Source organism: Lepus europaeus, chromosome X, assembly GCF_033115175.1.
Source record: "Lepus europaeus isolate LE1 chromosome X, mLepTim1.pri, whole genome shotgun sequence".
NCBI classification, from domain to species: Eukaryota; Metazoa; Chordata; class Mammalia; order Lagomorpha; family Leporidae; genus Lepus; species Lepus europaeus.
Genome location: NC_084850.1, coordinates 111,105,705 through 111,131,712, shown reverse-complemented (window position 1 = coordinate 111,131,712; position 26,008 = coordinate 111,105,705). Strand labels below are relative to the sequence as shown.

Genomic DNA, 26,008 nt, shown 5'->3' with positions numbered 1-26,008 from the left:
ATGTGTAACAAAATTCAGTTTAAATTGTATATCTTGATGAGTTTTCCAAGTGTATATAGTTGTTTAATTTCTACAAACAAGATATAAAGCATTTCCATTATTCCAAGAAGTTCACTCTTTGCAATTTGCATTCCATGCCTTTCTCCTAGCTCCAGGTAGCTACTGATTTGCTGTTTTTTCATCATAGATTTTCATTTTCTAGAATTCCATATGAACGGAAACATACTGTATACAATTTGTATCTGGCTGCATTTACTTTGTATAATTCTTTTGAGGTACATATATGGTGTTACTTGTATAAGTGGCTTACTATTTTTTATTGCTAAATAGTATTCTGTTGTTCAGAAATACTACAATTTATATATTCACTCAATTGGTAGATATTTGGGTTGTATACATGTTGGTATTATTATGAATAAGCATGACAGTTTTAATGTAAGGGCTTCAATATATGTATATATATATATATGTATATATTTAAATTTATCTAAGGTAAACACGTAGCAGTGGAATTCTCTGTTTAATGCTAACCTTAAGGTATAGCATTAACAAAAACAGTCAAACTTTTTTCCAATGTGGCTATTTTTTATTTTTAGCAGCATTGTATAAGAATTCATTACTAGGTATGTAGTATGGTCAGTCTTTTTAACTATAACCACTGTAATAAATATAGAGTGATATTACATTATTCTTTTAATTTGCTTTTCCAAGGTGAATAATAGTAGTAAGCACCTTGTTGTGTGTTTACTGGCCATATATGTATCTTTGATGAAACATTTGATCACATCTTTTTTCATTTCTATTTATTTTTATTTATTTACTTTTTAAAGATTTTATTTATTTATTTGAGAGGTAGAGATGGAGGGAGGGAGGGAAGGAGGTGTCTTCCACACACTGGAATTGAGCTGTTATAATATAAGAGTACAGGTAACTCATGTGCTGATTCCTTTTCCTTTGGGTATATTGCCAGGAGTAGGATACTTGAGCCATATGAAAGATTGATTTTTAGTTTTCTGAGGAATCATTATAGTGTTTTCCACAATGTTTTGCCAGTATACATTCTAACCAGCAGTGTATTAGGATACATTTTTCTGCACATCCATGCTAGTATTTATTTATTGTTTTGTTTTGTTTTTGGATGATAGCCATTCTAACTGGGGTGAGGGGTGGTACCTAATTGTGATATTTATTTTCATTTTCTTGATGGATAGTGATCCTGGAGCATTTTTTCATGTGTTGGCCATTTGTATTTCATCCTTTGAAAAATGCCTGTTCTTGTTCTTTTCCCATTTCTTAAGTGGATTGTTTTAGTTTCTTGAGCTTTTTATAGATTCTGGATATTAATCTTTTAATGGATTTATAATTTACAAATATGTTATCCCATTCTGTCAATTGCTTCTTCACTTTATTGAGTTTTTCCTTTGCTGTGCAGATACTTCTTGGCTTGATATAATCCCATTTTTCTATTTTTGATTTTACTGACTGTGCTTCTGGAATCTTTTTGATGTGTTTTTGGATTAGAGAAGCTAGTACTTTGTTGAAGATTTTTGCACCTATGTTCAACAAAGATACTGATCTATAGCTCTTTTTTGTGTTAAATTTTTCTTTGGTTTTGTAATTAATGTAGTGTTGGCCTCATAGAACGAGTTTAGAAGGGTTCCCTCCATTTCAATTGTCTTTAATAATTAAAGAATTAGGATTAGTTCTTCCTTAAATGTTTGGTGGAATTCAGCTGTGAAGTGATCCAATCCTGACCTTTTCTTCGTTGAGAGGGTCTTTATTATTGATTCAATCTCAGCAATGGTTATTGACATACTCTGGTTTTCTGTTTCTTCCCATTTCAATTTTGGTACATTACATGTGTCCATAACTCTATCCATTTATTCTGGATTTTCAAGTGTGTTGGTACATAGCTGTTTGTAATAATTCCTAATGTTTAATTTTATTTCTGTGGTATCAGTTTTAATATCTTTTTGTCTCTGATTTTATTATTTTGGATCATCACCCTTTTTTGGTTAGTTGGGCTAATGGTTTATTGATTTTATTTTTTCAAAAATACAATTCTTCATTTCACTGATATTTTTAATAGTTTTTTTTGACAGGCAGAGTGGACAGTGTGAGAGAGAGACAGAGAGAAAGGTCTTCCTTTGCCGTTGGTTCACCCTCCAATGGCTGCCGCGGCCAGCGCACTGCAGCCGGTGCACCGTGCTGATCCGAAGGCAGGAGCCAGGTGTTTCTCCTGGTCTCCCATGGGGTGCAGGGCCCAAGCACTTGGGCCATCCTCCACTGCACTCCCTGGCCACAGCAGAGAGCTGGCCTGGAAGAGGGGCAACCAGGACAGAATCTGGCGCCCCAACCAGGACTAGAACCTGATGTGCCGGCGCTGCAAGGCAGAGGATTAGCCTGTTGAGCCACAGCACCGGCCTTTTTAATAGTTTTTTAAAATTTCAGTTTTGTTTATCTTTTCTCTAACTTTTTTATTTCTTTCATCCTACTAATTTGGGATTTGATTTGTTTTTGTTTTCCCTCATTCTTTGAGGTGCATTGTTAGATAATTTGATACTTTTCCAATTACAATAAATGTTCCTCTTAACTATGATTTTGCTGTATCCCATAAGTTTTGATATGTTGTATTGCTTTTTTCATTCATTTCAAGGACTTTTTAATTTCCCTTTTGATTTGTTCTGTGACCCACTATTCATTCAAGAACATATTGTTCAGTATCCATGTGTTTGTGTATTTTCTAGAGTTTCTTATATTGTTAATTTAGAGCTTCATTGCCTTGTCGTAAAAGATACATGGGATGATTTAGATTTTTTTTAAATTTGTTGAGACTTGTTTTATGTCCCAGAATATGGTCTTTCCTAGAGAATGTTCCATACACTGATGAAAAGAACTTGTAATCTCAAGCGTGGGATTGATTTGGTTGTTAGTGTAGATAACCCCTGTGTTTCTTCGATTTTTTTTTTTTTGTATGGTTAATCTGTCCATTGATGAAAGTCGGGTTTTGATTTCCCTCTTTATTATTAAAGCTTATGTCTTCCTTTAGATCCATTAATTTTTTTTTAGATAACTATGTGACCTAGCATTGGGTGCATATATTTACCGTAGTCACATCTTGCTGTTGAATTGATCTCTTGGTCATTACATATTGACCTTCTTTGTGTCTTTTTTTTTTTAACAGTTTTCATCTTTTTTTTTGACACACAGAGTTAGACAGTGAGAGAGAGAGAGAGAGAGAGAGAGAGAAAGGTCTTCCTTTTTCTGTTGGTTCACCCCCCAAATGGCCGCCACGACCCGTGCGCTGCAGCCGATGTGCTGCGCCGATAGATCCGAAGCCAGGAGCCAGGAGCTTCCTCCTAGTCTCCCATGTGGGTGCAGGGCCCAAGCACTTGGGCCATCCTCCACTTACTTCCCGGGCCACAGCAGAGAGCTGGACTGAAAGAGGAACAACTGGGACAGAATCCGGCGCCCCAACCGGCGCTAGAACCTGGGGTGCCAGTGCCACAGATGGAGCCAACAGTTTTTATCTTAAAGTCTATTTTGTCTGATATGGATATTGCTACTTCTGCTCATTTTTATTACCGTTTGAATGGAATGTATCTTTCTACACTTTCACTTTTTCAGTCTTTGTGTATCTTTATTGGTGAAATGTGTTTCTTGTATACAGTATATAGATGGGTTTTGTTTTTTTAATCCATTCACCCAATATGTATCTTTCAATTGGATAATGTAGTTTGTTTACATTCAAGGATATTATTGATAAGTAGTGACTTGGTCCTGCCATTCTTCCATACAAATTCCTTTTATTCGTTTTGAATCTTCTTTGTTCTTTTACTAGGTTTTCTGCTTTCACATTGTTTCATGATGCTGATATGCTGATTATCTTTCTCTGTGTCTGTGTGTAGCACATCCTTAAGTATCATTTGTAAGACTGTTTGGATGTTCACAAATGATTTCAATTTTGCTTTTTTTTTAGGGTCTTTATTTCACTTTATTAATGACAGCTTCACTAGATAATGTATTATGGGTTGACAGGTTTTTTTTTTTTTTTTTTGGAACCTGGACTGAATCTACATTCTCTACTGGCTTTTAGGGTTTCTGTTGAGAAATCTGCTGTCAATCTTTTACTGATCTTTTAACAGTAATCTGGCATTTCTCTCATGTGCACTTTAGAATATTTTCTTTGTGTTTTACTTTTGAAAGTTTAACTATAGTGTGGTTATGGTGAAGACCTTTTCTGATCGAGCCTATTTAGAATTCTGTATGCTTCCTGTATTTGTAAGTTCTTATCTTTCTCCAAATTTTTGCTGTTATTTCACTTAATAAGTTTTCTAAGCCAGCTTCCCCCACCCCCATAACTTTAGGAGCTCTTTTTTTATTTTATTTTTTGACAGGCAGAGTTAGACAGTGAGAGAGAGAGAGACAGACAGAAAGGTCTTCCTTCCGTTGGTTCACCCCCGAAATGGCTGCTAAGGCTGGCACGCTGCAACGATCCGAAGCCAGGATCCAGGTGCTTCCTCCTAGTCTCCCATGCAGGTGCAGGGCCCAAGCACCTGGGCCATCCTCCACTGCCTTCCCGGGCCACAGCAGAGAGCTGGACTGGAAGAGGAGCAACTGAGGCAGAACCGCTGCCCCAACCAGGACTAGGACCCAGAGTACCGGTGCCACAGGAGGAGGATTAGCCTAGTGAGCTGCAGTGCTGACCAGCTTTAGGAACTCTTAAGACATGTATATTTGGTAGTTTGATGGTATCCCAATTTTACTGAGCACTGTTTTTTGGTTTTTCTATATTTTTTCTTCTTTTTTTTTCTATATATGACTGAGATATTTCAAAAGACTTGTCTTCTAGCTTGGATATTTTTTCTTCTGTCTCACAAAGTCTGTTGTTAAGAGTTTCTATTGTATTTTTTATTTGACTTATTTAATTTTTCATTTCCAATATTTTAGTTTGATTTTCTTCAGTATTTCAACCTCTGCAGCATTTCTCATCCATGTTTTATATGAATTTTCTATTTTCATTTATGTTTCTTTGTTTTGTTTTGTTTGTAGTCTTACAGTTATTCTTTGGAATTACTTTTCAGGAATTTCATCATTCTCCCTGTTTTCAGAGTCCAATATTAATGTATTATCATATTCTTCAGGGGAGTCATATTGACTCCCTGTTCATATTTCTTGTATTTCTTTTTTTAAAGATTTATTTATTTGAAAGAGTTACACAGAAAGAGGAGATGCAGAGAGAGAAATCTTCCATCCACTGGTTCACTCCCCTTGACCGCAATGGCTGGAGCTGCACTGATCCGAAGCCAGGAGCCAGGAGCTTCTTCCAGGTGTCCCACGCAGGTGCAGGGGCCCAATGACTTGGGTCATCTTCTACTGCTTTCCCAGGTCATAACAGAAAGCTGGATCGGAAGTGGAGCAACTGGATCTCACCAGCACCCATATGGGATGCCGGCACTTCAGGCCAGGGCATTAACCCGCTGTGCTACAGCGCCAGCCCTATATTTCTTGTATTTCTACATCTATTTTTTAAAGATTTATTTATTTATTTTAAAGGCAGAGTTACATAAAGGCAGAGGCAGAGAGAGAGAGGTCTTCCATCCGCTGGTTCGCTCTCCAGATGACCACAATGGCTGAAGCTGGGCCGATCCGAAGCCAGGAGCCAGGAGCTTCTTCTTGATCTCCCACATGGGTCTAGGTGTCAAATTACTTAGGCCATCTTCTACTGCTTTCCCATGCCATAACAGAGAGCTGGATCAGAAGAGGAGCAGGCAGGTCTTGAACTGGCACCCATGTGGGTTGCTAGCACTGCAGGCTGTGGCTTTACTTGTTATGCCACAGCACCAGGCCCTCTACATCTATTTTTACGCATCTGGGGAAACACTTGTTATTGTCTTCTCTGAAGGCTTTGTTCTTTTAAATATGCCTCTTTGGCTTGGGGGAATACCTGTAGCTTACATCAAATTCAGAAGTCTGTCTTGGGTGGAGCCAGGCAACTCTGGCCACTGTTTGTGGGTGGGACAAGAGTCCAGAGTGACATCCTAGTTGGGCATGGTCCATCTCCCACTATAATCAGTAGTGGGAGGGAATGTTAATGCTGGCTGGTGTGTTCATAGCCCTAAGGCTTGGCCCTTCTCTGTGCCAAGGTGAACCAGCTGATTCACTGCCTAGAGTGAGCTCATGATACCTACTCATCCCACCTGCTCAGGCACAGAAACTGCACACAGATGTGACCCCAGATCCTTCTTCTAGGTCTGTCCCCAGCACTCAGGGAGCCTTGAGCTTTGGGAGTTAGATAGCACAGGTGCCCAGGAACCTATCTTATCCCACATCCTTCAGTTCCACAACACAAGCATAGCACTCCCATATTCACAGGGTACAGGGGGTCTGCTCTCTGCCCTACAAGCTGTCCAATCCCACGAATGAGCTGCTCACCGTTCACCAAGTCAGTACACAGATCGGATTCAGCTCTACCTCAACAAACTGAGTCTGGTGCTCTGGTGGGGGGAGGGATGGGAAGCAACGTGGCCTCCCTTAACAGAGCTAAGTTGATACTCTGCCTCCTGCCAGTTTCCTCGTCTGGACTCAAAGTCAGTGGGAAGTTATGGAATTCTCCTTCAGTCAAAACCACCGGTGGTGCAGGCCACATCTGCCTCCTCTCATCTTTCCTTGGGAAGATGGCTTTTCTCCACTGGCCACTGATTGCAGGAGTTGCTGGTGGAATGCAGCTGGGTCCTGCATGTCTGTCCACGCTCCTCACTGCTCCACAGAGTCTCTGCTCTGTCCATTCTCCATTGAAAATTTCTCTAAATGAGTTACCCAAGAACATGATCTTTCTTTTGTTCTTGTGGTATTTCACTGTGGATAAAATCAATGCATCCTCTCCCAATTTAGCCATCTTGGATCCTTCTCATTTTCTTAATAGTCTATTCCTAAGACCAAAAAAGTTTTATTTTGATGAGACATCAATGTTTTTTTCTCATGGTTCATGCTTGTGTTCCAAGAACTCTTTGCTTAACTGAAGTTTACAAAGATTTTCTCATATGTGTTCTTCAAGAAGTTTTTTTTTTTAGTTTTATCCCTTATATTTAGATCTGTGACTCATTTCAAGTTAATTTTTTACATGATTTAAGGTAAAGTTGAAGATTACTTTTTTCTCATATGAGCATATAATTCTTCCAGCACCATTTGTTGAAACTGTCTTTTTCCCTATTGAATTGAATTATGTTGGGACATTTCTTGAAGATTTCTGGACCATGTAGTTCCTTAGAGTACATGTAATGTTGCTTCTAAATGTTTGTTAATATTCACCTTCATCACCACCACCATATTGTCAACTCTGTACATTGTGATAAATCAGTGTCTTACATTCATTTCTGTCATCATATATACATATATGTATGTATATATTCATTAGATTATTTATTTACATGGCTTTTTTTTTTCAGGAAGCCTATGAGATACTTGAAGGCAACAGCTATATTATCTTTATCTAAGTTCTCATATGCTGACTTCAGGGATATAATAGGCATCTAATACATATTTGTTGAAATAAATAGAAAATGGGAAACAGGTTAAAATGTTAAACATTTAACCTGTATGATTTAACTGGTTATTTTTACAAAGTCTAAGTAAATTTTGGTACTTTGTTGATTGTCTAAGTATTATTAAATGGTATCTTTGTCAACATTTTACTGACATCATGGACAGTTTATTTTTCTTTTTATTGGACAGTATAATTTTGGCTAGTTAGGTGGCCATTTGTCACAGCAATTAATAAACTGCTTCACGGGATACACAGTAGACTCGTAGAATGGCAGATGTCCTAAGCAACACTCTGGCCTCAGAATCAACCCTCAAGGCATTCGGATCTGGCTGAAGAGCCCATGAGAGTATTGTAGGCATGGAAAGCCAAGATATCATGGAAAAAAAAGACCTAAATGAAAGATCTCTGTGAGTGAGATCCCAGTGGAAAGAACGGGGCCATCAAAGAAGGAGGTACCTTTCTCCGAAGGGAGGAGAGAACTTCCACTTTGACTATGACCCTACCGGAATAAGATCAAAGTCAGCGACCTCTAAAGGCTTCCATAGCCCTGGCAACTCATGACTAGAGCCTAGGGAGATTACTGACGCCATGAACAGGAGTGTCAAATTGTTAAGTCAGCAACAGGAGTCACTGTGTACTTATACCCCATGTGGGATCTGTCCTTAATGTGTTGTCTAATGTGAAGTGATGCTATAACTAGTACTGAAACAGTATTTTTATACTTTGTGTTTCTGTGTGGGCACAAACTGATGAGGTCTTTACTAATTATATACTGAATTGATCTTCTGTATATAAAGATAATTGGAAATGAAAAAAACAAACTGGTGTTAAATTGGAAATGGCATAGAAAATTAATTAATTTTTTCAAAAAAACTATTATGTAGTATCTCTGTCTTTAATGTGCTGTACATTGTTATTTAATGCTATAATTAGTACTCCAATGGTAGTTTTTTCACTTTGTGTTGCTATATGGGCAAACTGTTGAAATCTTTACCTAATATGTACTGAACTGATCTTCTGTATATAAAGAGAATTGAAAATGAATCTTGATGTGAATGGAAGGGGAGAGGGAGCGGGAAAGGGGAGGGTTGCGGGTGGGAGGGAAGTTATGGGAGGGGGGAAGCCATTGTAACCCATAAGCTGTACTTTGGAAATTTATATTCATTAAATAAAAGTTTAAAAAAAAAACTGCTTCATACACCTATAATCCCATATCAGAATGATTGGCTTTGAATCTCACCACCTCTTCCAATCCAGCTTCCTGCTAATGCACCCCAGGAGGTATCAGGTGTTGGATCAAGAACTTGCATTACTGAAACCCATGTGGAAGACTCAAATTGAGCTGTAGGCTCCCAGCTTTGGCCTAGTCCAGCCCTGCCTATTGCAAAAAGTGAATTAGTGGATGCTAGATATCTGTCTCACTTTCTCTCCTCTTCTCCCCCCTTCTCTCCCACTCTGCCTCCCCTCCAACTCCCTTTTCTTCTTCCCTCTGTCTTTATTTTAAATAGAATAGAAATAAACAAATAAAAATGAAGAAAGGGACAGTGCATAAGGCTGCTGTCTGTGGCACGGGATCGCATATGGGCTCCAATTCAAGTCCTTGCTGTTCCACTTCCTATTAAGATCCCTGCCTTGGAAAGCAGCAGAAGATGGCCCAAGCACTTGGGCCCCTGTACCCATATAGGAGACCCAGAGGAGGTTCCAGGTTCCTGGCTTCAGATTAGCCCAGCTGTGGCTGTTCCAGCCCTTTGGGGAGTGAACCAGTGGATAAGAGACCTCTCTCTCCCTCCCTTCCTCCCTCCCTCCCTCTCTCCCTCCCTCTGCCCCTACCTCTCTGTAACTCTGACTTTCAAATAAGTAAACAAATCTTTTAAAAATGGGAAAAAGCATTTTAGTTAATTGGATAAGGTTTTCTTTTTAGAACCTGTCTTTTTGTCTGAAAATAAGAACATAATTTCTATTAGTATACCAGTCACTGTATTAAATTAGAGCATGTATTCTCTCATTTAATCTTTACAATGACCTGGTGAGGTAATTACTATTATTATCCTTATTTCACAGTTGATGGAACAAGGCTAAGAGGTTAAGTATGTTATCTAGGATCACATAGATGATTGAGAATGAAGCTGGTCCTTAATTTAAACACCACACTATAATATTACCTACCTCTGTTCATGAAGATTAAGTTATAAATGAACTTTCACCTAAATTAAGTGTTTCAAGACCCAGAATGACACATTCTTGATGAAAACTATGGTGCTGTATTTATTGTTATAGGTATGTGTGCATTCATCTTCTCAGGAAAAGTTTGTATCATATTTTTCAGTCAGGTAATATCAAATAACTTTAATGTCTTGCCAATGTAATACAGTGGAAGTCCTTAAGGGATACTTAGCCTGACATTTCCCCTTCATAAGACATTCTTTTGGGCATGAAATCTAATTGTCCTTCTAGCACCTGTTAGAACTACAGATACTCTAGGACTAAGGCCCTTGTTATCAGCTAATGTTGCATTTATTCCCTATGCTAGACTTTATTAAAAGAAGCTAGAAGAAGGATATGCCTTTGGGTAGAGTGGACCTTCTCAGGAAGGATGAGTCTTGCAAGCAAAGAAAGTCAAAATATATGCATAGTTTGCATTTCGATGTTTTTCAACTCTTATGCAGTCCAAATCTTACCCCTTTTAAAATCCAAGTTTTCTGACAGAGCTTCAAATCAAGTTTCTGTAGTCCCACAAATAGTGCTCCCTACCCTATTCCAAAACTGAGTTCTTGAGTATAGCTCCCCTTCTCTAGATATCTATCCATAATCTTTGACATTTTTATCACCTTTCTTCTAGGCCATGTCAATCTCTAAAATATGCATTTTAATGATAAATTTGTTATAATGATCGTGACAATATTCAGGGCAATATCAAAAGCTAAATTTAAATATCATTTACCTACATCTAGTTTCATATTTGGATTAATGAAGTTGTTCTAATAGTATCTTCAGATTAGATTGCTTTCTGACTCTCGGATATCTTTTTTGCTGTGTTGACTTTATTCTCAGCCTCTACAAGAATCCATGAATTCCTCTCAGCTCTAAAATCAATGAAAAAAGAAGATTGTGTTTTCCTATTATTGGTATCTTGTGCTCACTGACACTGCAGGCCACTTATTAGCTTGGGTTGAGTCTCTTTTGTAAAACACAGCAAATAGTAATTGCAAGCAATGGAGCTGCCTGAGTCTATGTTTCCCATGTGCAAATAGTGGAGATCCTGCTTTTATAAAAGTTGTAAAGCTAATTCATTGTGTGGTTACATACAGCTGAATAAAAATATTAAGGGATAGGGGGCTGCATCTTTAAATATCAATTTCTTTTTTGAGATATTCAAATTTTATACATGTCTGTGCAAATCATTGGTAATTGGTTTTCTGTACTATTTAATATGTACTGGTTTCATGTTCTGGGTAAATTCCTGGAATGCAAGATTAAGCTACCTTTATCCCTAAGCATCTACAATTGTTAAAAAGTGATCTGTGGTGGGAATATCTTTTGTGGTCTATTAGCAAACAGAAAAAAACACAGTATTTATGTGGTTGATTTTTTTTTTGAGTTGCATTGTATTCTTTAATCATCATAATGTGTGAAGTAAGTTCTTTTATCACTCTGTAGGTTTAAAATTTTGAGGTTAAAAGGGTAAATCCCTTGCTTAAGGTCACATGGCCAACAAGTGGTAGAGCCAGAACATGAACCACATTTCTTGGGCAGATAAATGAATATTCTTAATCACTACATTATAATGCCTCAGAAATGGATCTGGGACAAGTTTGTGAGCCAAGCAAATTGTATTAATAATTTTTACAACAGACATTATTGTTCATAAAACACTATCATATCCATTTTCTGAATGTGATTTATATGCTGCTGTTTTTCTTTCTATGAAGTTACGTTTGCAGCTTAGAAATATTAGGAAGATTTTTGGGTGACTTTAGGAAGGAGCTTTTGCAGGAGTAGGAAGAATAATGTGATAATGACCTTTGAGTGAGTGAAAAAAATCAATATCTTTGCAATTACTTTAATCGGTTATCTCCCTGTATTGCTTTGAAATAACTATACTCAACTTCTTGACTAAATGATAAGAGAGGGAACTTGAGGAAAGATAATTGAGTTTTTTCCTAACCTTTTATATTCAGGATGTTATCAGTCCATTTAGAAAGTTTTGTCAAGGACAAAATCTCACATTCCTGAGAAACCTTCCCAAGATTTAAAGACAAAAACAAAAGAAAACCTGCTAAGAATCCAGAAGTCCTGTATTGTAACCCTGCCCCTAATCTTCTAACTGTAACATTATACCCTTGGCCAAGTTCTCTCATCTCCTTTTCCCCTACCCTCTTGCATGGTCCAGTTTTTTCCCTCCCTAGGAAGAACTTGGGAACTGCGGTTTCTTATGGACCTAGTTCAATAGATTTATGCATTATCTTACTTGTTTTAATTCAACTCATCTGCACAAAATGAAAATATAAATGAACAAATTCTTGCAAAGTCACTATAGGTTGTTAATACTAATAAAATGTGCCTTATTGAATAGGGGGAATTATTTGTACTTTTTTTTGAAATTTTCTGAAAGTCTGAAATTATATCAAAATAAAATGTTAAAAAGCTTTAAAACTAATAAATCTACATAACAGATTAGGGAAATAACCTTAAGCAAAGCAATAGGCAGCTCTTCCACTGAGTTGATTGGGTAAGAGATAAGTATGAATATGGATCTAGTTAACTGTATAACTGAGGAATCCAGATCATGAAACCAGCTTTGCTTGAGATAGGGCTGGGATCTCTGTTCTCTATGTGTTGTAGAAGCTTAGTGCTTTTGCTGAAGGAGAGTAACTTTGTACTCCCAGAAGCTGACACTGATACAGGATTTGTGTGCAGGTAGTTTATTGGGACATTAATTCCAAGAAACATAATTGAAGTAATTAAGGAAATGAGACATGGAGGGGAAGTAAGTCAAAAAATATTTGCTATGAAACAGGTTTCTGCTATGAGTAAATAAACTTCAATCCTACTGGGAAACACTAGGAATATATATATATATATATATATATATATATATATATAATCTCAGGGACAGTGAATTGAAATATTTCTACTCCAATTCCCATCTGTCATTGTTTGAGAGCCATTCCAGGTGCATTAACTTCTCAGGATTCCCAGTCTTCTCCAAGCCACCTGATATGGAGGCTCCTAGGTAAAGAGTTACAAATGCTTATAGTAAAGTGAAATTTTACTGGAATGACGGGTCCTCATGGAATATTTGAAGGAATTAAGAACATCTACTATCATGAGATAGCAAGTGAGGGAAAATATGATTTGAAGCAAATCATGGAAACTACACACACACACACACACACACTAGTGGAGAGTAAAGAAACCAGCAACGGAAATATGATTGCCATGCAGGCTTTAGAACTTGATAAAGGTTGGAGTCTATGGATTTATCCTGGTACCATTCCTCCCATGGCTGCAGAGTGTATAGAAGTATAGAAGCTGTGACAGTAGTCAAGAATTTTACTTTTTGTATTTTCCTTAGCATTTAGGTAAATATATTAGCACACCTCACTGAGGTTTTGGATTATAAAATCATTTGCTTTCACCTTTACTCTAAAAGTTCTTCTCTGAAGTTCTCTAAAGCTACATCTCTTCCCTATATGTATGTATGTTATGGATTTTTTGAACTTCAGTTTAGTAATTTAAATTTACATCATCCTGTTACTTTCAAGATTTCCACACATCAGATATCTGTGAATTTTACAATGTCATGACAGCAAATCCTCTCCTTCAGCACCAGATTCATGTGCCACCCCACTATAAAGTAGTAGATATTATATGAAAATAGAATGGCCCCTGTGCTCAAAAGCTTAGAGACTTGCAGGAAGAGAGAGACTTGTAAATAGATCACCAGAGCAGAGTGGATTGAGTGTTATGATAGAGGTATACAGTAGATGTTCAGCTAATATTTGTTGAATAACTGAAATGATCCATTTTAACATTTTTCTTATAACAATAAGCTTAGCTTCTAGATTGTCATCTAAGTCTTGCCAAAATGTTACAAATGGCATGTTTTTAGATGAAAATAGCAATATAGACTTCAAGTGGCTTAAAGGAAAGATAGAAATAATTGCCATTATGTGGAGAGGAGTTTTTTTTAAACTCTTTAATAAGCAAACTGGATAAACAGAAGAAAACATCATGACACATAGTCTCTAAATTTGTTTTTATGAGAGAGGTGAATGAGGTATATGAACCATTTTATTTGTTAACTGATTATCTCATGGTTATGGAGCAAAAGAGATCACCTTGCTTCTTCTATGGCTATTAAATCAAACAGAGAAACATCATTGAATATCTCGTTCAATAATGGTGAAGTGTTATATTCTGGGAATAAATAACTCATTTTACCTTGTCGCTCCTACAGAAATGAAAGCCATTAACGGCTAAATTTTAAATGTTTTTACAATTGATTTATAACCATGTAACAATATCTTAACAATTATTTGCACCTAATTTAAGTGACAAATTCTGATTCTTGCTGTGTCTCAAAGAGCTCAAAGTCCTCTGTTTATCCTTTCACTATTAACAAGAATCCATTTTGTTGTTGAAAAAAATTACTTATGTCACTCAAGCTATATTGTCCAGTAGTGATAAAATTAATAAGAGTATGTAAAGACCAAGGATCTTAGATAAAGAATGTTCACTGCCATCAAAAATCCCAAATTCTTACAAGGAGAGAGTTCTGTGGGTAGTAAGCAATAATAATTTAAGTGCTATCATAAACCAAAAAGGAAAGAATATCTGCCTAGAGAAGTTAATGGAAACTCTGAGGGGATAACATTTTACATAGTCTTCTGGGAGGGGAAAACATATTGTAGACAACAGGAAGAAAGAAGGCAACTTGTGAATACAGAAGGGGAGAAGGAAGTGGAAGTAGGAAGGGAATTCCAGGCAAAGGGAATATGAGATATACTGTCAGCAGTAATGTCAGGGTGTGGAATGTTCTGGATGAGCAGCAGCTGAAGTATTGGTTTGTGTGAGGAGGAAGAGATGAGAAGATGAGGCTATGGAGGTAAGAGAGGGAGTCATGGAGAAGAATCTTATGGGGTGTACTTTGCTGGGTGACAGGGATGGAACAGTGGGAAAACACTCATATTATGGCCACCTTTATGATACAAGATGGAGTTTCACCTCCAAATTTGATTCATATGTGGAGATCAATGACACTACACACACACACACACACACACCAATGGGATATGACAGATTTTATTTGTTATGTATTGAGGCTTTCTGGGAAGAGCAGGGTGGCTCCCACACAAGTCTGAAAATGGCTTGACATTTTTGAAATTTTTAAGGTGGTTAGTAAGTGAGTGAGGCCTAGGTAAATGTTTCCATATATAGAACAGAATTTATATGCTTGAGTTTCCCACTGGCACCAAAGGAGCAATACTCAGGCTTCTGTATTAAGGTCAATCACTTATGGGACAGAGGAAGGGGGAAGAGTGAGGCTTAAAAGATATTAGCAGCCAAATATAAATAGAGTCAGACTAATACACAAGCATGGTCAGGTTTTTGAAAATTCAAAAAAAGAACCTGGTAGTAGTGAAAAGATAATATAGGAAGGATGTGAATGAGTCAGAAACCAGTAGGATGCTGTGGAAAATACTTAGGCAAATGAAAATGAACAACTTAACTATGATACTGAAAATGAGGATGGTTTGGGGAATGTTTTTGAGTAAGAATTAAGACTTGGTGTCTAAATGAACAGGATAGTGAGAGGCAATTTAAGGATGACTTTGAGATCTGGGCAATAGGAGAAACAGTGACAATTAAGGTAAGGTATATGGAAGGAGGCACAGGTAATAAATGGAAGAATATGAGTTATTTCGGTTTGGAACATGTGTTTGAAATGGCCTGTACATGGGGGTTGACACTGGCATAGCAGGTTAAGCCACTACCTTCAGTGAGGCATCCCACACGGGGACCAGTTCTAATCCCAGCTGTTCTACTTCTCATCAAGCTCCCTGCTAATGGCCTGGGAAGGCAGTGGAAGATGGCCCAAATACTTCCTGAACCCATGTGGGAGACCCAGATGAAGCTTTAACCTGGCCCACTCCTGGCTGTTGTGGCCATTTGGGGAGTTAACCAATGGATGGAAGATTTTTTATCTTTCTGTATTCCCTCCCTGCCACCTTTCAAATAAATTTTAAAAATCTTTTAAAAAAAGATCGCTTCTTGACCTTTTGGCTAAGCTCAAATGTAAAAAAAAAGAAAAGAAATGGTATAGAGCGGCCGGCGTTGCAGCTCAATAGGCTAATCCTCTGTCTGCGGCACCAGCACCCCAGGTTCTAGTCCCGGTTGGGGCGCTGGATTCTGTCCTGGTTGCCCCTCTTCCTGTCCAGCTCTCTGCTGTGACCCAGGAAGGCAGTGGAGGATGGCCCAAGTGCTTGGGCCCTGCACCCCATGGGAGACCAGGAGAAACACCTGGCTCCTGGCTTCGGATCAGCGTGGTGCGCCGGCCGCAGTGCACCCTCTGCATCAGCCATTGGAGGGTGAACCAACGGCAAAAAGGAAGACCTTTCTCTGTCTTTCTCTCTCACTGTCCACTCTGCCTGTTTTCTTGATCAGCTTGATTAAATGTGGTCATCCATCATAAATAATGCTAGTCATGAAACCCTGTTTGTGAAATTGAATTGAAAATGATTTACTTTTCATTTTCTAAGGAAGTCTTATTATTTAAGTTTCTTTTCTTATTACAAAAGTAATACATGTTCTATATAAACAGTGGTAAATTATAGACAGGTAAGAAGAGGAAAACATAAATAAATGACCCAAAGTTCCTCCATGTAGAGATCTAACTAATATCATATTGATATATTATCTTCTTGGGATACCATTGGAGACCAAAATATAAGAAAAATTGCTTAGAGGCGGGCGCTGTGGTAAAGTAGACTAAGCTTCCACTTGCAGTGCCGGCATCCCATATGGGCACTGATTCTAGTCCTGGGCTGCTCCTCTTCCAATCCAGCTCTCTGCTAAAGGCCTGGGAAAGCAGTAGAAGATGGCCCAAGTGCTTGGTCCCCTGCACCCACGTGGGAGAACCAGAAGAAGCTCCAGGCTCCTGGCTTCCGATTGGCCCAGCTCTAACCATTCAGCTATTTGGAGAGTGAACCAGTGGGTGGAAGACCTCTGTCTCTCTGTCTGTAGCTCTGCCTCTCAAATAAATAAATAAATAATTTTTTTAAAAAAATTGCCTATGAAAGTGAAAAAAATCTTCAAAGAGGAACAATTGTTTTATCTGTGTCTTCAAGGACATTGAAAACGTTTATTTGTTGACTGTAAACAGGGAGTAGGTGAGCTGAAAATAGAGGTGGAGGTAAAGAAAAAAGGTACATATTTTAAAATTGTGATTGTGCAGTTCTTCATTTTGTATAACCTAATGTTTTAACTTGATATTACTTAGCTTAATATATTATCAGCACAAATTATAAGTGAAATTTTTCAGTGAAATATGTACATAGGTAATATATACAAACATACACATAAGGAATATGCATATATATCTACATATACACATAGGGAATACATAAAATATTTATATGTTTTGCCTTTAGGAAACACAAAATTGGATCATTTTGAAGCTACTTATTGAGAGTTCTGTTTTGAAAATGTGAACCAGCCTATATCAGCTGTCTCTTCTCACTAATTCAGAGAAATGTGCTTGCTGGCTTCCCTGCTGGCCCATGTCCTAGAGGTCAGCAAGTATGATTGCTTGGTTAGTTATTTCCCCCTCCATCTTTGAGAATTCTTCTTCCCTGACATGTCGATACATTTTAGGTGCATGGTCTGGGCACTTTTGTCAAAAGTCAGTTGGCTGTATGTTTGAGGATTAATTTCTGGGCTCTGTATTCTGTTGTACTGATCTATGTTTTGGTTTTTATGCCAGTACTATGCTGCTTTGTAGTTTATTTTGGAGATAGGTATCGTGTGGCCTCCAGATTGATTTTTTTCTTCAGGATCACTTTGGCTCTTTGGGGTCTTTTGTGATTCCAAATGCATTTTAGAATTGTTCTTCCCAATTCTGTAAAGAATGTCTTTGGTGTTTTGATAGGGATTGCATTGAATCTTTCAGGTGAATTAGGTAGTATAGACATTTTAATGATACTGATTCTTCTAATCCATGAGGAAGGAATATATCTTTTCATTTTTTTGTGTCCTTGCTGATTTCTTTCTTTTCTTTTCTTTTTTTTGAACAGGCATTTTTTTAACTTTTATTTAGTAAATATAAATTTCCAAAGTACAGCTTATGGATTACAATGGCTTCCCCCCCCATATAACTTCGCTCCCAACTGCAATCCTCCCAACTTCCACTCCCTCTCCCATTCCATTCACATCAAGATTCATTTTCAATTATCTTTATATACAGAAGATCAACTTAGTATATATTAAGTAAAGGTTTCAACAGTTTGCACCCACACAGAACATAAAGTGTAAAATACTGTTTGAATACTAGTTATAGCATTAATTCACATTGAACAACACATGAAGGACAGAGATCCTACATGAGGAATAAGTGCACAGTGACTCCTGTTGTTGACTTAACAATTTGACACTCTTGTTTATGGTGTCAGTAATCACCCTAGGCTCTAGTCATGAGTATCCAAGACTATGGAAGCATTTTGAGTTCGCAGACATTGATCTTACTTAGGCAAGGTCATAGTCAAAGTGGAGGTTCTCTCCTCCCTTCAGAGAAAGATACCTCCTCCTTTGATGGCCCGTTCTATTCCACTGGGATCTCACTCACAGAGATCTTTCATTTAGGTCTTTTTTTTTTCCAGAGTGTCTTGGCTTTCCATGCCTACAATACTCTCATGGGCTCTTCAGCCAGATCCGAATGCCTTAAGGGCTGATTCTGAGGCCAGAGTACTGTTTAGGACATCTGCCATTCTATGAGTCTGCTGTGTATCCTGCTTCCCATGTTGGATCATTCTCTCCCTTTTTTTTATTCTATCAATTAGTATTAGCAGACACTAGTCTTGTTTATGTGACTCTTAGACCTATCTGTATGATCAATTGTGAACTGAAATTGAACACTTGGACTAGTGAGATGGCATTTGTACATGCCACTTTGATGGGATTGAATTGCTGATTTATTTCATCAATGTTTTACGATTTTTCATTTTAGAGATCTTTCATTTCTTTGGTTAAATTTATTCCTAAATACTTGATTTTTTGGCTGTTGTGAATGCTATATCTTTCTAGACTTCTGTTTTAGTGAATTCATCATTAACATTAACATATAAAAAGATACTTTTTATATGTTCATTTTGTAACCAGTTTCACTGAATTAATTTATCAGTTCTAACCACTTTTTATTACAGTGTTTAGGTTTTTCCATCTACAACATCATGCCATCTGAAAACATGGGTATTTTGACTTTATGCTTTCCAATTTTGATGCCTTTATTTTTTTGTCCTTCTTAATTATTTTTATGAATATTTCCAGTACTATATTGAATAAGAAGACATCCTTTTCTTGTTGCAGATCTGAAGGGAAATGCTTTCTCTGAATCTATTGAGATGACCATATACTTTTTGCTCTTCATTTTTAATGTGATTTATAACAGTTATTGATTTGCAAATATTGAATCATGCTTGCATCTCTGGAATAAATCCTGCTTGTTTATCATGTATTATCTTTTTGATGTGGCATTGCATTTGGTTGCTAGTATTTTGTTGAGAATTTTCACTTCTGTGTTCATAAAGGATATAGGTCTGTAGTTTTTGTGTTTTGTCTTTTTATTTTTGTATCAGAGTGCAGCTGGCCTCATAAAAAGAGTTTAGCAGAGTTCTATGCTATGCAATATTTTGGGATACTTTGTGAAATATTGAAGTTAGTTCCTCTTTAAATGTTTTGTGGAATTCAATAGTAAAGCCTTTATATTCTAGGCTTTTCCTTGATGGAAGACTTCATTACAGCTTCAGTCTAATTATTTATAAGTCTGTTTAGATTTTCTGTATCTTATTGATTTAATCTTGGTAGGTTTTTTTAGATATATAGATATAGAAATACACATCCAGGAAATTATCCATTTCTTTGAGATTTATTAGTTTGTTATCATAGCTTTTTTTAAAAAACTTTTATTTAATGAATATAAATTTCCAAAGTACAGCTTATGGATTACAATGCCCCCCCATAACTCCCCTCCCACCCGCAACCCTCCCCTTTCCTGCTCCCTCTCCCCTTCCATTCACATCAAGATTCATTTTCTATTCTCTTTATATACAGAAGATCAATTTAGTATATATTAAGTAAAGATTTCAACAGTTTGCCCCCACATAGCAACACAAAGTGAAAAAATACTGTTTGAGTACTAGTTATAGCATTAAATAACAGTGTACAGCATGTTAAAGACAGAGATCCTACATGATATTTTTTAAAAATTAATTAATTTTCTATGCAATTTCCAATTTAACACCAGGGTTTTTTTCATTTTCAATTATCTTTATATACAGAAGATCGATTCTGTATATGCTAAGTAAAGATTTCATCAGTTTGCACCCACACAGACACACAAAGTGTAAAAATACTGTTTTAGTACTAGTTATAGCATCACTTCACATTGGACAACACATTAAGGACAGATCCCACATGAGACATAAGTACACAGTGACTCCTGTTGTTGATTTAACAATTTGACACTCTTGTCTATGGCGTCAGTAATCTCCCTAGGCTCTAGTCATGAGTTGCCAAGGCTATGGAAGCCTTTAGGGTTCGCCGACTTTGATCTTATTCTGATAGGGTCATAGTCAAAGTGGAGGTTCTCTCCTCCCTTCAGAGAAAAGTACCTCTTTCTTTGATGGCCCCGTTCTTTCTCACTCACAGAGATCGTTCATTTAGGTCTTCTTTTTTTTTTTCAGAGTGTCTTGGCTTTCCATGCCTACAATACTCTCATGGGCTCTTCAGCCAGATCCGAATGCCTTAAGGGCTGATTCTGAGGCCAGAGTGCTATTTAGGACATCTGCCATTCTATGAGTCTGCTGTGTCTCCCGATTCCCATGTTGGATCGTTTTTTCCCTTTATGATTCTATCAGTTAGTATTAGCAGACACTAGTCTTGTTTGTGTGATCCCTTTGACTCTGAGACCTATCAGAGTGATCAATTGTGAACTGAAATTGATCACTTGGACTAGTGAGATGGCATTGGTAGATGCCACCTTGATGGGATTGTGTTGGAATCCCCTGGCACATTTCTAACTCCACCATTTGGGGCAAGTCCGATTGAGCATGTCCCAAATGGTACATCTCCTCCCTCTCTTATTCCCACTCTTATATTTAACAGGGATCACTTTTCAGTTAAAATTTAAACACCTAAGAATCATTGTGTGTTAATTACAGAGTTCAACCACTAGTACTAGAACAACAACAACAAAATACTTAAATGGATAAAGATTTACATTGTACATCAACAGTCAGGACAAGAGCTGATCAGGTCATTGTTTCTTATAGTGTCCATTTCACTTCAACAGGTTTTCCCTTTGGTGCTCAGTTAGTTGTCGCCGATCAGGGAAAACAAATGATATTTGTCTCTTTGGGACTGGCTTAATTCACTCAGCATAATGTTTTCCAGATTCCTCCATCTTGTTGCAAATGACCGGGTTTCATTGTTTTTGACTGCTGTATAGTATTCTATAGACTTAGCATAGCTTTTAACAGTAGTTTCTTTTTTCTTTTTTTAAGATTCATTTATATATTTGAAAGGCAGAGTTACAGAGAGGCAAATGCAGAGAGGGAGAGGGAGAGAGTCTTCCTTCCACTGGTTCACTCCACAAATGGCCACAACAGCAGAAGCTGAGCCAATCCAAAGCCGGGAGCCAAGAGCTTCTTCTGGGTCTCCCACATGTGTGTAGAAATCCAAGAACTTGGGCCATCTGCTGCTGCTCTCACAGGCCATTAACAGAGAGCTGGATCTTAAATGGAGCAGCCGGGACTTGAACTGGAGCCCACATGGGATGCCTGGCAGTGCACATGGTGACTTTACCCACCACATCACAACTCTGGCCCCAACACAGTAGTTTCTTAGGATCCTTTGTATTTCAGTGGTTTTGGTTGTCATGTCTCTTTACTCAGTTTTCATTTTATTTATTTGAATTTTGTCTTGTCTTGTCTTTGATAGTCTGTCTAAAGTTTTGTCTGTTTTGTTTATCTTTTCTAAAACACAGCTTTTTGTTTTGCTGAACTTTTAATTTTTTTCAATTTTATTTATTTCTGCCCTGATCCTTGTTATTGCTTGCCTCTTGCTGACTTTGGGGTTACGTTTATTCTTGTTCTGTCTTCAAGATATATCATTAGATCATTGATTTGAGATATTTTTCTTTTTTAAAAGATTTATTTATTTATTTGAAAGTCAAAGTTCCAGAGAGGGGAGGGGATTTTCCATCTGCTGGTTCACTTCCCAGATGTTTTCAATGGGCAGCACTGGGCCAGGACAAAGGGAGCTGCAAGCTTCATCCAGGTCTCCTATATGGGTGGCAGAGGCAAAATATTTGGGCTATCTTCTGCTGCTATTCCCAGGCCATCAGCAGGGAGCCGGATCAGAAGTGCAGCAGCTGGGACTAGAACCAGTGCTCATATGGGATGCTGGCATCACAGGAGATGGCTTTACCTACAGTGCCACAATGGCAGGCCTGACCTTTCTTTCTTAATGTAAGTACTTAATGCTACAAACTTCCCTCTTATTACTGTTTTGCTGTATCCCACAGGTTTTGAAGCATTGAATTTTCATTTTCATTTATTGCAAGAAAGTTGTTTATTTCATTTTTAATTACTTCACTAACCCATTTGCCATTCAATAGTATGTTGTTTAATTTCTGCTTGTTTGTGGATGTTTTATTGTTCTTGTATATTTCTAGTTTTATTCATTTATAATGTGAGAAGAGACATGCTATGATTTCAATCTTTTTGAATTTACTGAAACTTGATTTGTGATCTAATATATGGTCTATCCTAGAAAATGTTCCGTGTCCTGATGAGAAGAACTTGTATTCTTTTTTAAAGATTTATTTTATTTATTTGAAAAGCAGAAGGTACATACAAATACACACACAAAGGGAGAGGGAGATGGAGAGGAAGAGGGAAAGGTGAGGGAGAGGTAGAAGGGGAAAAGGAAGGGAGGGGGAGAGAGAGAGGGAGGGAAAGAGGGAGACGGAGAGGTCTTCCTTCTGGTGGTTCACTTCACATATGGCTGCATTGGCCAGGGCTGTGCCAGAAGTCAGGAGTCCGGAGTTTCTTCCAGGTCTCCCAGGTGCATGGGTCCAAACAGTCGGGCCATCTTCTACTGCTTTCCCATGCCATTAGCAGAGTGCTGGATCCGAAGTGGAGCAGACGGGACTTGAACCAGTGCTCATATGGGATGCTGGCACTGTAGGTGGTAGCTTTGTCTGCTGTGCCATAACACCAGCCCCAGAATATGTATTCTGTAGCTGTTGGGTGAAATGTCCTATAAATAGCTGTAGGTCCACTTTCTCTAAAGTATGCTTCAACTCTGACTTATCTTTGTTGGTTTTCTCTAAGGATGCTACATCCATTGATGAGAGTGGAATGTTGACGTCACCTGCTATTATTGTATTGGATTCTGTATCTCACATTAGATCTAATAGTTTTTGCTGTATATATCTGGGTGGTCATACATTGTTTGCCTATGTATTTATGATTGCTGTATCTTCTTGCTGAATCAGTCCTTTGAAAATATAAAATGTCCTTCTTTGTCCCCTTTTTATTTTTTTGGACAGGTAGAGTGGATAGTGACAGAGAGAGAGACAGAGAGAAAGGTCTTCCTTTTTGCCATTGGTTCACCCTCCAATGGCTGCTGCGGCCGGCGCATCTCGCTGATCCGAAGCCAGGAGCCAGGTGCTTCTCCTGGTCTCCCATGTGGGTGCAGGGCCTAAGGACTTGGGCCATCCTCCAGTGCCTTCCCGGGCCATAGCAGAGAGCTGGCCTGGAAGAGGGGCAACTGGGATAGAATCCGGCGCCCCAACCGGGACTAGAACCCGGTGTGCCAGCGCTGCAAGGCGGAGGATTAGCCTGTTAAGCCACGATGCCGGCCTCTTTGTCCCTTTTTTCATTTTTTATTTAAAGTCTTTTATCTGATATGAAGATAGCTTCTCCTGTTTGTGTTCAGTTTCATTTGCCTGGTATATCTTTTTCTATACCTTCACATTAAGCCTATGTGTATCTTTACTAGTGAAATGAGTTTTTTATAGACAATGTATTATGAAGTCTTGATTTTTTTGTCCATTCAGCCAACCTTAATCTTTTTTATGGGTAATTTAATCCATTTGCATTGTAGGTTAGTACTGATAACTAAGAACTAATATTTGTCATTTTGTTGATTGATTGCAGATTATACCTGTGTTGTTTGTGAATTTAGTAGTGTTATATGTTTTTATGATGGTTACTTCTAATGTAGGACTATCTTCAGGAATTCTTGTAAGGCTTGTCTGGTGGTAGTGAATTTTCTAAGTTTTTTTTTTTTATCTGTGGAATACCTTATTTCTCATTCACTTCTAAAGGATACCTGTGCTGGTTATAAAATTCTTGGTTGGAAGTTTCTTTCTTTCCTTCCTTCCTTCCTTCTTTCATTCTTATTTATTTATTTATATAAAGGGAACAGATATCATGTATTCAAGAGGAAAGCATCATACTTAGTGAAATAAGCCAGTCACAAAAGACAAATACCATATGTTCACTGTTGCCTCCCAAGGTCTGCATTAGCAGGAAGCTGGAGTCAGGAGATGGAGCTGCTGTAAATAGACCTTCTAACTGATGTTTTAACTGCTAGACAAAATGTTCTCCCTCTGCAAACACATACAGATTACTGGTTTTGTCTCCCTGGAGAACCCTGCCTTGTACATTTTTATCCTCTAGAAAGCTAGCTCATGCTATTGACATAACAGAATTATTATGTATCAAGTGAGAGTAAAAGAAAATTCCTTGGGGGCTGGGCCATTACTGCCCCCCCATCACTTCCCCATTTCATTTTCACAAATATGTGGTAAAGCCAGTCCAAATTTATAAGGTGAGAAAATAGGAAATGTTTTCATTGGAGGAGCTGCAAAGTCATGTTTTAACAAATGTGGATATGCAGAGTGGCTGCAGAGAATGTGATAATTGTGAACGCTTCTACAAACAATTGACTATACATTATTGCCACCATTCACCATGCAATTTTGCCCTTTTAAACCATTTTCTATGTCATCATTACTTAATGAAACATTTATAATTCATGTTCATTCAATTTGAGAGATGAATTCAATTGCTAATAAATCTGCTAAATCCAGATTCTTCATTGCTTGTGAATTGATACAAGTTTATCATATTAAACTTTGCTGTTTTTATTCACTCAGGCTCAGCCATACTTACCACTTTTCATTTGAAACACCTCCAGTACTTTACCATTTTAGGTATTTGCTCATGCCATCGTTCTGTAATGTTATTTATCTTACCATTTCTCTGACTCATTACCTATAGTCATACCACTTCTCAGTCCCAATGTCAATTCCTTGGAGAATATTTCTTGATTACCCCATGTAAATTAAGTCTCCTCACTGTATCTTCAAGTAGCATATTTTTATGTAGATTAGTGTTACTCATTAAGAGGACAATTTTGCTTCCTAGAAGACATTTGGCAATGTCTGGAGATGCTTTTGGCATCACAATTAGAGGATGTTACTATTCTCTTGTCAATAGGTGCCAAGGATCTTGCTTTCTTATTCTGCCAGGGACAGCCCTCCTGTTCTTTAACAAAGATTATTCTGGCTAAAATGTCAGTAGAACTAAGGTTAATAACCTGTGCTTAGATGACGTGTGCAACAATTTGGAATTGCATATTTGTTTGTTTAATATCTGCTTTTCCTACTAGACTTGATGCTCTATAAGCATCTAATAATGTCTATTTTTGTTCAACATTAAATCTCTATCATATAACTCATTGCCTGATGCCAAGTACATGCATATTAAATAAGGGATGGAATAGTGGGTGAAAGGGAAGAATAAAGGGAAAGTATTTAGAAGAAGGATATATGAATATTTGTGTGTAGAAATCATGCTGTCTATCCTGTCAGAGTCCTGCCATGCTCACAGAACTCATGCAACTTAAGTTCATATTTTCTGTCCAACTTCATAACCTGTATTTCTTTGTGGGAGACCTTTGATTAGGTGACCAGACCTTTTATTAGACTACCCATGAATATGACATTATCTGCCCCTGGAAAGTGTGTTTTCTAAAAGTGTTCCTAATGGTCTTTTGTGATGTTAAGCTAATTCATAATGAACACTTTGCTTGCTTCCTTCCCTTCTCTGTCTCAGTTCTTTACTTCTGGGCCACAGTTTCCTGGAATTTCTCCTGGGGTGGGCTGAAAAATGG

The 26,008-nt window shown here is 37.7% G+C and overlaps 1 protein-coding gene across 3 annotated transcripts in view; it reads left to right on the top strand.

Annotated features, from left to right (window-relative positions):
- The window catches only part of SYTL5 (synaptotagmin like 5), a 266,662-nt gene that overhangs the window by 56,046 nt on the left and 184,608 nt on the right, over positions 1 to 26,008 (top strand). Inside the window, exon 1 of one of the 3 annotated variants that reach the window (XM_062184127.1) lies at positions 22,206 to 22,290. The exons of the other annotated variants lie outside the window; for them this stretch is intronic. The gene's annotated coding sequence lies outside the window, so the exon portion shown is untranslated. Of the gene's footprint in view, positions 1 to 22,205; positions 22,291 to 26,008 lie in introns of those variants that run through there. 3 annotated transcript variants of the gene reach the window in all.